At 45.3% G+C, this 13253-nt stretch overlaps 1 pseudogene; it reads left to right on the top strand.

Annotated features, from left to right (window-relative positions):
• The first annotated feature begins 12851 nt into the window (after positions 1 to 12851).
• Positions 12852 to 12969, top strand: LOC126427126 (5S ribosomal RNA; annotated as a pseudogene).
• Positions 12970 to 13253: the final 284 nt, after the last annotated feature.

The following is a 13253-nucleotide window of genomic DNA, read 5'->3' as shown; positions in this document are numbered from 1 at the left end:
AATCGGTACCCCGGACCTTATCGTCTGGGAGTGTGCCAACAGGCACCAAGTTAGAGGTCAGCCACAAAAAGTCTTTGATAATATCGTGGCGTGCACCGTAATAAATACGAGGCCTGTTCAGAAAGTAAGCTCCGATTGATTGCCAAATTGAAACCACAGTGAACATCAGAAATGTTTTACTTGTAACAATTAGCTACACCTTTCAGCTACTTCTCTACGTAGTCGCCGTTCTGACTTAGACTTTTGCCATAGCGTTGTACCAACTTTTCAATAGCCTCATCATAGAAGGCAGCCGCCAGTGCTTTCCGCCAATTCTCCACGCTGGCCTACACCTCGTTGTCTGTGTCAAAATGTTGTCTTCAAAGACAGCGGTTCATGTGACCAGAGATGAAACTCAGGGGGAGACAATTGCGGACTGTATTGTGGGTAATCTAACATTTCCATTTGAAAACGATGCAGGAGCATCTTCATTGCCCCTGCAGAATGCGGCTGAGAATTGTCTTGAAGAAGAAACAGCACGACAGTTATGTAATGTTAGCTGCATAGCTTCAGGCGAAATTTCTCACCAGGCCCTCGTACTTGGCGGCAGACACTATTTTCTAGACATCTTTACGCACTCACTGCGAGCTCAGAAATGAGAAGAGCGACGTGATGCTAACTGGGGTTATACTAGAGACACTACCCAACACATCTGTGCAAAGCTTTATCGGATTTTCATAGTCGTTTCCATTTCGCGACCGATCGGAGCTTACTTTCTGAACGCCCCTCGTAAATACACTGGAGCGCCAAAGGAACTGATACAGGCATAGGTATTCAAATACAGAGATCTGCAAACAGGCAGAATACGTCTCTACGGTCGGCAATTCCTATGTAGGACAACAAGTGTCTTGCGCAGTTGTTAGATCTGTTACTGCTGCTACAATAGCAGGTTATCAAGATTTAAGTGAGTTTGTACGTGGTGTTATAGTCAGCACACAAGTGATGCATCTACGAGGCAGCGATGAAATGGGGATTTTCCGGTACGACCGCTTCTCGGGTGTGCCGTGAATATCAGGAATCCGGTAAAACATCAAATTTCCGACATCGCTGCTGCCGGGAAAAGATCCTGCAAGAACGGGACCAACGGCGACTCGTTTCATGTGACAGAAGTGCAACCGATCCGCAAATTCCTGCAGGTTTCAATGCTGGGCCATCAACAAGTGTCAGCGTGCGAGCATTCAACGAAACATCATCGATATGGGCTTCCGAGCAGAAAGCCTGAAGGCCCGCACATGTACTCTTCATGACTAGCGCGACTCAAAACTTTACGCCTCGCCTGGGCCCCTCATCATCGATACTGGACTTTCGATGAATGTAAGCACGTTGGCTGGTAGAAAGAGTCTCGTTTCACATTTATCGAGTGGATAGACGTGTACGTGTATGGAGACAACCTCATGAATCCATGGACCCTCCATGTCGGCAGGGGACTATTCAAGGTGGTGGAGGCTCTATATTGGTATGAGGTGTGTGCAGTTGGAGTGATATAGGACCCTTGATACGCCGAGATACGACTCTGACAGGTGACACGTACGTAAGCATCCACTCGTGTCCACCGTGCATTCCGACAGACTTCGGCAATTTCAAGAGGACAATGCGACACCCCACAAGTCCAGAATTGCTACAAAGTGGCTCCAGGAACACTCTTCCAAGTTTAAAAACTTCCACTGGCCACAAAACTCGGCGGAAATGAACATTATTGGGCATATCTGGGATGTCTTACTACGTGCTGTTCAGAAGAGATCTCTAGCCCCTCGTACTCTAACTGACTTAAGGACGGCCCTGCTGGATTCATGATGTCAGTTCCCTTCAGCACTACTTCAGACGTAAGTCGAGTGCATGCCCCGCCGTGTTGGGACACTTCTGCATACCCCCTGGGGCCCTACAGGATATGAGGCAGGAAAGCCAGTTTCTTTGGCTCTTCAGTGTAAAATAAAATAAATGTAGTGCGGTCATAGGCAGTTGCAAGCCTTTCTATTTCCTCCAGTTGCCAATTTTGCTGTTTATTTTTATCAAACGACTCTCATTTGGTCTCACAAGAACCCCGTTTTAGACCTTGCCACGAGAGAAAAATCTGAGATGGTGACCGGGAATCGAATCTGCCACCTTCATGCAAGTAGCCAACGACGCTAATAACTACACCGCGAGGTGGCAGTACAAATAATGAGGATCTATCGAACAACTTGAGTATGGTGAGAGGCGGAGACGTTCTCACAAATGCTGTAGATGATAATGTCTTGATGTATTATCGGAGAGAAACGGGGCGTTTTACTGAGCTGCATACACTGACAAGTGAAAACATTATGACCACCTACTTAAAGTTTCTTTGTCCGTCTTTGGAACGAAATACATCACTGGTTCTGCGTATCAGGTATCCGAAAGCTTTGGAAAATTTGGAAATTTGTGGTAAGTTCTGTGGGACCAAGCTGCCAAGGTCATCTGCCCCTAAGCTTACACACTGCTTAATCTAACTTAAACTAACTTACGCTAAGGACAACACACACACCAATGTGCGAGGGAGGACTCCAACCTCCGACAGGGGCAGTCGCGCGAACCGTGACAACACACCCTAGACTGCGCGGCTTCGAAACTTTATTCGTAAATTTGTGGAGGCACATGGCATTCGATGTCTACGCAAAGGTCTTGTGATTGGCGTAACATCAGGAGAATTTTGTCGCCGAGACATGAACGTGAGTTGACTGTAATGCTCCTCAAAGTACTGTACCACAATTCTGGCTCCGAGATACGGACTGTTATACTGCTGAAAGACGACATCGTTGTCGGGAATGACATCAAGCATGAAGGGATGTAAGTTGTTCGCAACTATCAGCGTGCTTTCGGTTGCTACCACAGATCCCATGCAAGCGCAGGATAATGTCTCACATAGCATCATACTGCTCCCATCACACTGTATCCGTATCGCGATGCACGTTTCGAGTTGCCGGTCACCACTACGATGGCGTTTGTGGAGACGACCAGCGACATAGTGTAGCAAAAATGCTATTCATCCGAAGAGCAGACACGTTTCAATTGATCGACGGTCGAATCCCGGTAGTCCCGTGCCCACTCCAATAGTAATTGACGATGTCGTTGGGTCATCACGTGAACACGCACGGGTTGTCTGCTGCGGAGTTCCATGTTCAGTCATGTACGATGGATGGCGTGCTCGGAAACATTTGTGCGTGCACCAGTTTGTGCTCTATTGTGCTCTTTTGGCGGAGACGCCACAGATCACCATCTGTCCTTCTTTACAGAGCAGATAACCCTATGACTCTCACATTCGGTAAACAGTGATCAACGTCCAACCATTTAGCGTCTAGTGGTAGTTCCACTGTCCTACCTCTTTCTGTACATGCTAACGACAGTAGCACGTGAACATTCGACCAGTTTCGCCGTTTTCTTGATACTCGTTCTCAGGCTCTGCATAATAAAAATCTGCCCTTAGTCAGAGTGGCTTATCTCAATGGATTTCCCCATCTGCAGCCCATATCTTCGCTAAGGTGATCTCCCGTCCGTGTCTGCTTCGCTTACTCAGCTTTGCTAAGGCATCACGGGTCACAGTTCCATCAGGCAGTATTCAAAGTCGCGGTGGACAGTGGTCATAATATTTTGGCTGATCAGTGTGTTGTTTCAACCATATTAACGTCGGCAACCGGAAAACTTGAGATACATAAACACAAATGGCCGAGAAACCAGCGCTCGTTGCCTATGCCCGCAGAGGGTCTTGCCAGTTCACGCGGGGTCCACACCGCCATAGGCGTGGCCGTGAAGCCATATAACTCTGAAGGATCGGCGGTGGTGCGTTAAAAAGCGGTTCAAACGGCTCTAAGCACTTTGGGACTTAGCATCTGAGGTCATCAGTCCCCTAGACGTAGAACTACTTAAACCTAACTAACCTAAGGACAACACACACATCCATGCCCGAGGCAGCATTCGAACCTGCCACCGTAGCAGCCGCGTGGTTCCGGACTGAAGCGCCTCAAACCGCTCGGCCACAGCGGCCGGGGGTGGTGCGTTGACTGCGATATCAGTGTCCGCTACAACCGCAACGTGCGACGAAAGCGGCGAGATGAGTCTCGGTGAGGAACAGGAAGGAATACCGAGCTCGCAACACTCAGACCCCTCCCAATCCTGCTAATTCGTAGGGGGAAGAAGAATTAAGGCGAATTGACAGCACAGTTGCTGTTATTTCCAAATTATGCCACAGAGCGTCAGGGGCTAACAAGCCGGAACAAACGAGAAAGTACGGAATAGTATAGTTGCAAGTACAGTTTGCTCAAGATTAATGATTTAGGTTTGTCTGCTCGCTCCTAAGGGTAGAAGACGGATACGTTTTGTCGCTTAATATGTAGATATATTCCGCTCTCTCTCTCTCTCTCTCTCTCTCTCTTTCAGTCCTCGTGTTTATCCTGTCATAAGGACTCCAAAAATTTGTGTCCGGATACATTTCCTGACGCCAAAGTAGTCACTAAACATGAGGAAATGAAGTCGTGTGCGCCATCTGTCTGTGAGTCCTGTAAACTGTGTTATGTGTGTTTTCGTGTTTAATTATTTGTATATAGCATTCTATGAAGGGAAAAGAGAGCAAGCTCAGCATTTGCCTACACGAGTAATACGGGGCTGACATCACCCCCCCTCTCCGCCCCTCCCCCTCTCCCCTCCTCCCCCCCGCCCCCCCACCCGTCTAGCGAGCTACAGAAGCCCATCCTCAGCTCGTCTCGCATCTTATATCTTTTACTTTAAAACTTCTTGGCAGCTTATTGCTGGATAACGCTCGTTTCACAACATTTCATGAAGATGTGACGTCATTTTGACGTCACACACAATAACGAAAACCGCGTGATCGGGCATCGACTTCCGTTAGCACTCGATACGAGCCTCTCACAAAATTTCGTGCGCGCATACCGGAGATTCACAAGAACACGTCATTCTTGGAACGATTTATTTTAATTATTACTATAATAAAATATCACGTAATGATTTATCGACGGTTAATACCTTCGTGTAAGACTACTCTCTCAGGAGTGAGTTATTATCGCCAATAATGTACAAATTAAGAATTGAACACACTTCTTTTGTAATTTTCAGTATGCCGTTTCAGTGTAACGGAGTACTAAAAATTTATTTCAAACACATCACCATTATCATTACGTGTCACTTAATAATCAACGATACAAGCCTTCAAGAGGGAATATGATAAAGAACATCGGAGTTAAGGATCACGTGGTTAAATTGTTGTTCTGGCATCGAAAGTTGTTGGTTCGCATGCAGTTACACCCAAGTTTTGGATGTTAGCTTTGCTAACATGTACTGTTATTTTCTCATGAATGTAATACAAGTATGTTCTGCAATATTGGATGTTATTTACATTCACGCTTCAGTCTGGAACCGCGTGACCACTACGGTCGCAGACTCGAATCCTGCATCGGGCATGGATGTGTGTGATGTCCTTAGGTTAGTTGGGTTTAAGTAGTTCTCAGTTCTAGGGGACTGATGACCACAGATATTAAGTCCCATAGTCCTCAGAGCCATTTACATTCAGTCTGATCTGAGAACGAAGGATGAAATGAATATTCAGCGATTTCCGAACAAGACTGTGTGATTAGGCAGGAATCTAAATGGACAGCTTAAATTGCTTCGAGAGAATCGAGGACCAATATTCATATTCTTCCTTGTGACAAAGTCGATAGCCGATCATGCGGTCAAAAGGACGTCACGTCTGCAGGAATTGTTATGAAACGAGCATTACCCTTTATTACAGTGTACCAGACCGAGAGTCGAGCCTGGGATTTTTGCCTATCACGTGTAAGTGACCTACCTGCTGCACAACTTACGACCCGCACTCACTTACTAGGTAGTAACACTTTATTCTTGTAGTCTTCACTCCGATGACTCCTATGATGCAGCTCTCCAAGCTGGTCTGTGCTATGTAAGTCTCTTCATCTCTGCATAACTGCTCCAACCTACATTCATTCCAACCAGCTCACTGTTTGATCTTTCTCTACCAGTTTACCCCTACCCTCATATTTACTTCCATTATGAAATTCGGTATTACTTGATGCTTCAGAATGAGTCATATCAACCTGACAAAATTCTGATATTCTCTTGTGGTAAGACTAAGCAGCTTCCACAGGACAGGGTAACATGGAGAGCTGTATCAAACCAGTCTCTGGACTGAAGACCACAACAACAACAAGGCTTATTCTTACTCTGAATTTAACAGTCGTGTTGTTGAGGAACACAATAAAAGTACATCGGCCGACTCGAAATTAGAACAAGAAAATACCTAATTGACAACGCGCTGTTGGACATAACACACTTTTAAAGTAAGCAGCAGTCTACAGGGTACATGCCATTAGATTGGTATTGCTGCTATTACTGCGTCCTTGAAGGCTAGCCACACTTCATCAACTTGTCAGTCTTACCTAACCTTACCTACTACAGTGCAGGAACCAACAGGCTGCGCTCTAACATGCGATTTCTGCATAATTAATTTCACAATGCAACCACAGCTGGGGATTTTTAATACATCTACAAACAATGAGAAACTAATTCTGGTTAAAGCTCTCTACGTTGTGGAGGCCCGACTCATAATAGGTGATTGTACGTTCGTGGTTACATGGAAACAAATTTGGAGATTGCGCTTGTCAGAGTCTACAGAGCTTGCTCAAACACGAGTGTGCCAGTACTGGTGACGCAAAAACTGCACATGAAAACTTCACTCACGTAAGAATTTACGTTGCATAAATGCCACAACGCAGCTAATATATGTTGATAAGATTCAGTTAATGCTCTTTGTAACGTAGGTCTTATCACACCTCTCCTGAACAGTTTGAAAAAGCCGAAAATAATTAATTAGATATTACCAAAGCGAGGCGTTTCGTGCGGATTCTGTTCATTGCCATACAAAAAACTGTATTTCTGGTTGTTGATGTAGGAAGACGCTCTTCTTTCAAAAAAATTAATTTCATAGTTTACACGCACTTAAATCGTTAGTCCTGCCCTTTCTCTTTACTGACTGTCAGTCTTGGACGACACAATGCTGCTCATATAACCCTGAAATAAATAGTTGTAGCTCCGTCATAAGTTTCATTAAGAATTTTTTTAAAAGTTTCTTTATGGTGGCTAGTTTCAGACACCTGTGGCCATTTTCAAACCATCGCGGTAGTGAGTGTGGCAATACAAGCGAAAGCCTATATATAAAAACTGCCTCTGCAGTGGCGATCAAAGCGGCACTAGTGCCGATTCAACTACAGTAAACAGACCACACAGGACAAACATTGCAGAACTGTCTTATGTGGTGCATTTATTACTGTCGACCCGGCCATAGTACCGCTTCGATCGTCACTGAAGGGGAAATTTTAGGCTTTCGCCTGTATTGTAACAATTACGATACGGATGGTTTGAGAACGGATATAGGTGTCCGAAACTACTTAACTACTTACCAACAACAAATTAAAAAAAAAGAGAAACTTCTTAACTCATGATGGATCTACAACAACTTATTTCAATTATAAAACAAGTTGCGGACTTATTTTTTATCTGCAGCATTGTGCAACTTCGTACATACGAGTACATACCTGTTTTCATGACATTTGCTATGATATGATGTTGGCTCTTATATCATTCTTTTAACACATCAGACGTGCTTTGTTGCCAATGTATTTTAATATTGTTGCATCCTAACGTTATTATAACCACTAGTGACTGATGAATAGTTAGCACATCATTTCGATCTCGAAACTGGTATTCATCTGATCATTTTTATTATCCTACCTGAGACATTAATAGAGTGTGTCTATCACGCATCATCACCTTTTGTAAAGACTGTTTAACTGTGGAATGATTCATACCGTTCGACATTATTTGCGAAAGATTTGAATTATTCTCTAAATTATTTCAATTACAGTGCCAGCGTGAGCCAAAGTTAGTCCTCACGTCCGACAGATGTTTAGTTATGACCGAAGGTGGAATATATTGGTGAAGCAAACAGCGGAAATAGAACTGAAACTTTTAAATCTGTATTGACTGTGGAAGACGATAATTTGTATTTGGGTCCCGCACAGGAACACTGCTTTAATCTGTTAGTTTTCCATGATTAGAAGTTTCTATTACAAAACCAATATCTTCCTCCATGGATGATAGACATGCAAAGATCGAAGGAGAAATTAACTGAAAACTGCAAATATAAGAAAAAAATACTACAGACCGAAACGTTTTGTTGATTTATAAGTTGTGGTCGGTAGAGGCAAACGTTGTTCACCATGAGGGAGAAAATGCAGGACCGAGAAACGCTATCAACCGAGCAGGACAGTCGGTACCCCCACCGTCACTAGATGTGAAACTTCTTTATTTAAATGAGTGTGTCTATACTTAAATTGCAGAATGACTGAGAAGATGGAACTTCTATGTTATTTGATTCTGAAACAGTTGAGTCAAACTGAACGTACTGAGCCCACTTTCTCTTTAGTTTTTCTTATCATGTCAATACTGACCCACAATATTCTAGAGCAACGCAATCTCAGTGCTCAAAAAAATTACAACCTGACCTCAAGTAATTAATTCAAAAGAATGGCTCTGACTAAAAAGAAATCTTAAGAGTAACCGATACATTTCATTAAACACTTACCTCACAAAAATCTTCATCACGCGAACTACTGCAATGCAGCGAGCGTCAATACTGCCCGCTAAATAAAAGATACAAACTACTAAAGCCACTAACTCCTAATAGGCATGTGGTTAGCAAAGGAAAGGATTTGTTCCAAACCAAATAATGTATTTTTTTTACCTTGATAGTGTTGATATCCAGTTAAAACACCAATATAAATCGTCATTGACATCTGGTACAAAGGTATATAATCATGAATAATATTCAATCTCCAAAGCGAACCTGTACAGATCGTTAGCCCACGCCAACAGTTCAAACCTCTACGTTCCATCAATGCTAACTTCTCACATCTAACATCCATCACTGCTGGCTGTTCACCTCCAACTCCCCAACAGTACTTCCATCACTGCTGGTGACTAACTTCCAACTGCCCAACGCTACTGGCGATTAACTTCCAACTACGAGTCCGACCAGCCACAAAGTCTCTTACAAAGAAAGCGCAGTCAGAGATGCAATGCAAAGCGCTACACAGCGCTGCCAACACAGAATCAGCCCACTTACAAATGTTGGCCACTTTTTTTTTTTTTCATCAAGGAGACGTTCTTGTAAAACTCTCTGTTTGATAAGCTTCACCAAGTATTATCGGAGAAAAACGGTATATTTTAGTGAGGTACATATTATCTCAAAGATTCTATTTTCCCCCCATTGCGTCTTCTGTTTCCAGGCCCAACTCTGTCTCCAAATGGTTCAAATGGCTCAAAGCGCCGCACGGGATTAGCCGAGCGGTCTTGGGATCTGCAGTCATGGACCGTGCGGCTGGTCCCGGCGGAGGTTCGAGTCCTCCCTCGGGCACGGGTCTGTGTGTTTGTCCTTAGGATAATTTAGGTTAAGTAGTGTGTAAGCTTAGGGACTGATGACCATAGCAGTTAAGTCCCATAAGATTTCACACACATTTGAACACACATTTGGCTCTAAGCACTATGGGACTTAACATCTGAGGTCCTCAGTCCCCCAGATATAGAAATATTTAAACCTAACTAATCTAAGGACATCACACACATCCATGACCGAGGCAGGATTCGAACCTGCGACCGTAGTAGCACCGCGGTTCTGGACTGAAGCGCCTAGAACCGCTCAGCAACAGCGGCCGGCTCTGTCTCCAATTAAGGCGATATTAATACACTGAAAAAAAATACAGAAAGGAAAGCGGAAGATGCAATGATATGAACTCTGATGTTGTTGGGACAGTATCTAAAAGAGAGCTTAAGCTTGAGGAGCACTTTTGGCGCCGACAGAGCCGGAATTTCGCCTTGGAGAGTGCCGCGTGGTGTTTGCTTTAGCATTAGGGGAGCGGCGGTCCACCCCGCGTGGCGGTATCCTCTACGTCGGTCGCCATGACGACCACTCCCTCGGCGATAATCAGCCCCGCTGCCCTCCGCCTTATCTCGCTCCGACTCCCAGCCGTCTCCGCGGATAGGACAGGCAGTGCGCGTAGCCGAGGGGATGGCGGCACTGTGCGTCACTGTGCTGGCAGCGTCGCAGATTGTAGTTAACTCAGGAAACTCAGACTGACGCTTTACACGTAAGAAACTTCCTGGCTCTCACGTGTAAATTAATTTCACTTTGATTTCAGAATAGCTGTACTACAGAAGCCCAGTGATTCATACAGCACCGTTTGGACTGCTGCCAACGCAATAGCTAGTGCGAAGAAGACGTGAACATTTAAATTGTTTAGTTGCTAAAGCCGAAATTCAGCAAATAGTTTTGCGATGCCTCCTTTGCTTCTGTTTCCTTAAATATACTCTTAAAATAAAATAAAAAATAAAAAAAAGCGACGCATAGCGGGGGAATTAGACGGAAATCGGGAGATGAGATTTCAGTTTCAGAAAAACTGAATTAATTATTCAAGAGAAAGAACTTCTCAAATACAGGAGGTCAGTAACGCGTTGGTCACCTCTGGCCCTTAAGTAAGCAGTTATTCGGCTTGGCATTGATTGACAGAGTTGTTGGATATCTTTCTGAGGGTCATCCTGGCAAATTCTATCCAACTGGCGCGTCAAAGTGCCGAGAAGTTTGGAGTGGCCTGCCCATAATGCTCCAGATGTTCTCCATTGGGCAGAGTCCCGGCGACCTTGTTTATCGCGCGCAAAGACAAGCATCGTGTGCGGGCAGGCATTGTCTTGCTGAATTGTAGGCTGAAACACCCCCGTTTTATGTCCTTTATTGGGTTTTGTGTGTGATTTACCGAAGCCACCAAACGGTTAATTACTATGATTATATGACCGTGTGCTTAATGGATGAAAGGCTATCGGTTTTCTGTGGTTTCGGGGGTATTTCAACCGAGTGCGGCTGTTCTGAGACTGAATAGTGGAATGATTTAAAGTTTGACTATTGTTAAAGACCATAAAGGTTGCGATGTACAAACTGATATGTATTTTCTACGAACACACAAATTCTGAGGCAGTTGGTACCTTCGCCTTACACGATTAATTACGGTTATATCTTTTTATTGGTTGCTGATTTCAAGTACTTCGTCACACGCAATGATGATGGTTAACATTCACAACAATCCTCACTGCAACCCATGGTTGTTGCTGGCCGACGCGGTTGACGGGAAGCACTTAATTCGGCACTTGTCACTTTTGGTTTTGTATCACTCGCGAATCGGTATCGATGAGGGTCAACCCCACGACGATCAGGGGGACGCGCTCATTTGGCATACTCCGATGAATTAACGGTTTACTACTCACTCGACCACCATTCTTGCCCGTCTCTCCCGTACTACTTCTCACTCGACACTCTCCAGTACTATTGCGCACTCGACTCTAGGATCACTGCCTCCTGCAGGGCTCGACAAACGACTCCTGTGCACTATCGACCTGCGCGTCTGACACTAATATCTATGTTTGTAGGATCACGGATCTCTTTCAAGGCTCAGGATGGCTTGCTAGGAAGGGCAACAAAACGCGATGTAGAAAATCATCGACATACAGCTGTGCTGCAAGGATGCCGCGGATGACAATGAAAAGGGTCAAAAAAATGGTTCAAATGGCTCTGAGCACTATGGGACTCAACTGCTGAGGTCATTAGTCCCCTAGAACTTAGAACTAGTTAAACCTAACTAACCTAAGGACATCACAAACATCCATGCCCGAGGCAGGATTCGAACCTGCGATCGTAGCGGTCTTGCGGTTCCAGACTGCAGCGCCTTTAACCGCACGGCCACTTCGGCCGGCCGAAAAGGGTCCTGCTACGAAATGAAATGGCACCCCAGATTATAACTCCTGGTAAGTACGGCGGGGGACAGTCAGACTGGTATCCCACCGCTGTGCGGCGTGTCTCCAGACACGTCTTCGGCCTGGATCCTCAGTGACTGGAATATAATTATCTTGAGTGATGATTCCAGCTCCGAACTGAGCCCGATGGACAGTGAACGCGTGTCAGGAGACGCCGTCGACAGCGGTGGAGTACCAACCTGCCCATCGGCCGCCGTACGGCCCGACCCCAGACCTGGGGTGCCGTTTCGTTTCACAGCAGGACGCGTTTGGTTCTCATCCACGACAGCACAGCAGTACGTCGACGATATTCTACTCCCCGTTTTGTTTCCCTTCATGGCAAGCCATCCTGTGCTTATATATCAGCGAGATAATATCCGCCCTAACATGGCGACAGTTCCTTCTGCTTGTCTGCGTGCTTGCCAGATCCTTCCTTGGCCAGCAAGGTCACCCAACCTCTCCCCCACTAAGAACGTTTGGTGCATTACGGGCAGAAGCCTCCAACCACCTCGGGATTTTGACAATCTAAAACGCCAATTGGACAGAATATGGCATGATATGCCTTAGTACGACATCCAATAACTCTATCAATCAATGCCAAGCCGAATAACTGGTTTCATAAGGGCAGAGGTCGACCTACGCGTTACTGACTTGCTCAATTTGTGAAGGTCTTTCTCTTGAACAAATAATCCAGTTTTTTTCTGAAATCGTTACAATTTGTTTGGCTGCACATGTACATCACATCTACCGATTTCCAACGCATTCGGATAATTCCTTCGATGGACGTCGTGATCTTTTTTTTTTTTTTTATTTTCCTTGAAGTGTATTTCCAGTTGACGGTGTACGATAGCGTTGCTTTTCTTCTCCTTAAAGAGCTCTCATGATTTCTTTTCTAATATAACCAATTTGTACGGTACACTATGAGTGCGTAGGGCAACGGCCTTGCCGCAGTGGATACACCGGTTCCCGTCAGATCACCGAAGTTAAGCGCTGTCGGGCGTGGCCGGCACATGGATGGGTGACCATCCGGGCCATCATGGGCTGTTGCCATTTTTGGGGGGGCACTCAGCCTCCTAATGCCAATTGAGGAGCTACTCGAGCGAATAGTAGCGGTTCCGGTCAAAGAAAACCATCGTAACGACCGGGAGCGGTGTGCTGACCACACGCCCCTCCTCTCCGCATCCTCATTGAGGATGACACGGCGGTCGGATGGTCCCCGATAGGCCACCTGTGGCCTGATGACGGAGTGCTATGAGTGCGTCATATTGCCACCAAGCTTTCTCGACATCCTCATTTCTTCTACTGTTGGAAGAAAACTTAAAATTTGATTTATC

The sequence above is a fragment of the Schistocerca serialis genome, chromosome 1 (genome assembly GCF_023864345.2).
Source record: "Schistocerca serialis cubense isolate TAMUIC-IGC-003099 chromosome 1, iqSchSeri2.2, whole genome shotgun sequence".
Lineage (NCBI taxonomy): Eukaryota > Metazoa > Arthropoda > Insecta > Orthoptera > Acrididae > Schistocerca > Schistocerca serialis.
The sequence above is the reverse complement of the archived record's forward strand: the minus strand, read 5'-3'. Positions and strand labels throughout refer to the sequence as shown.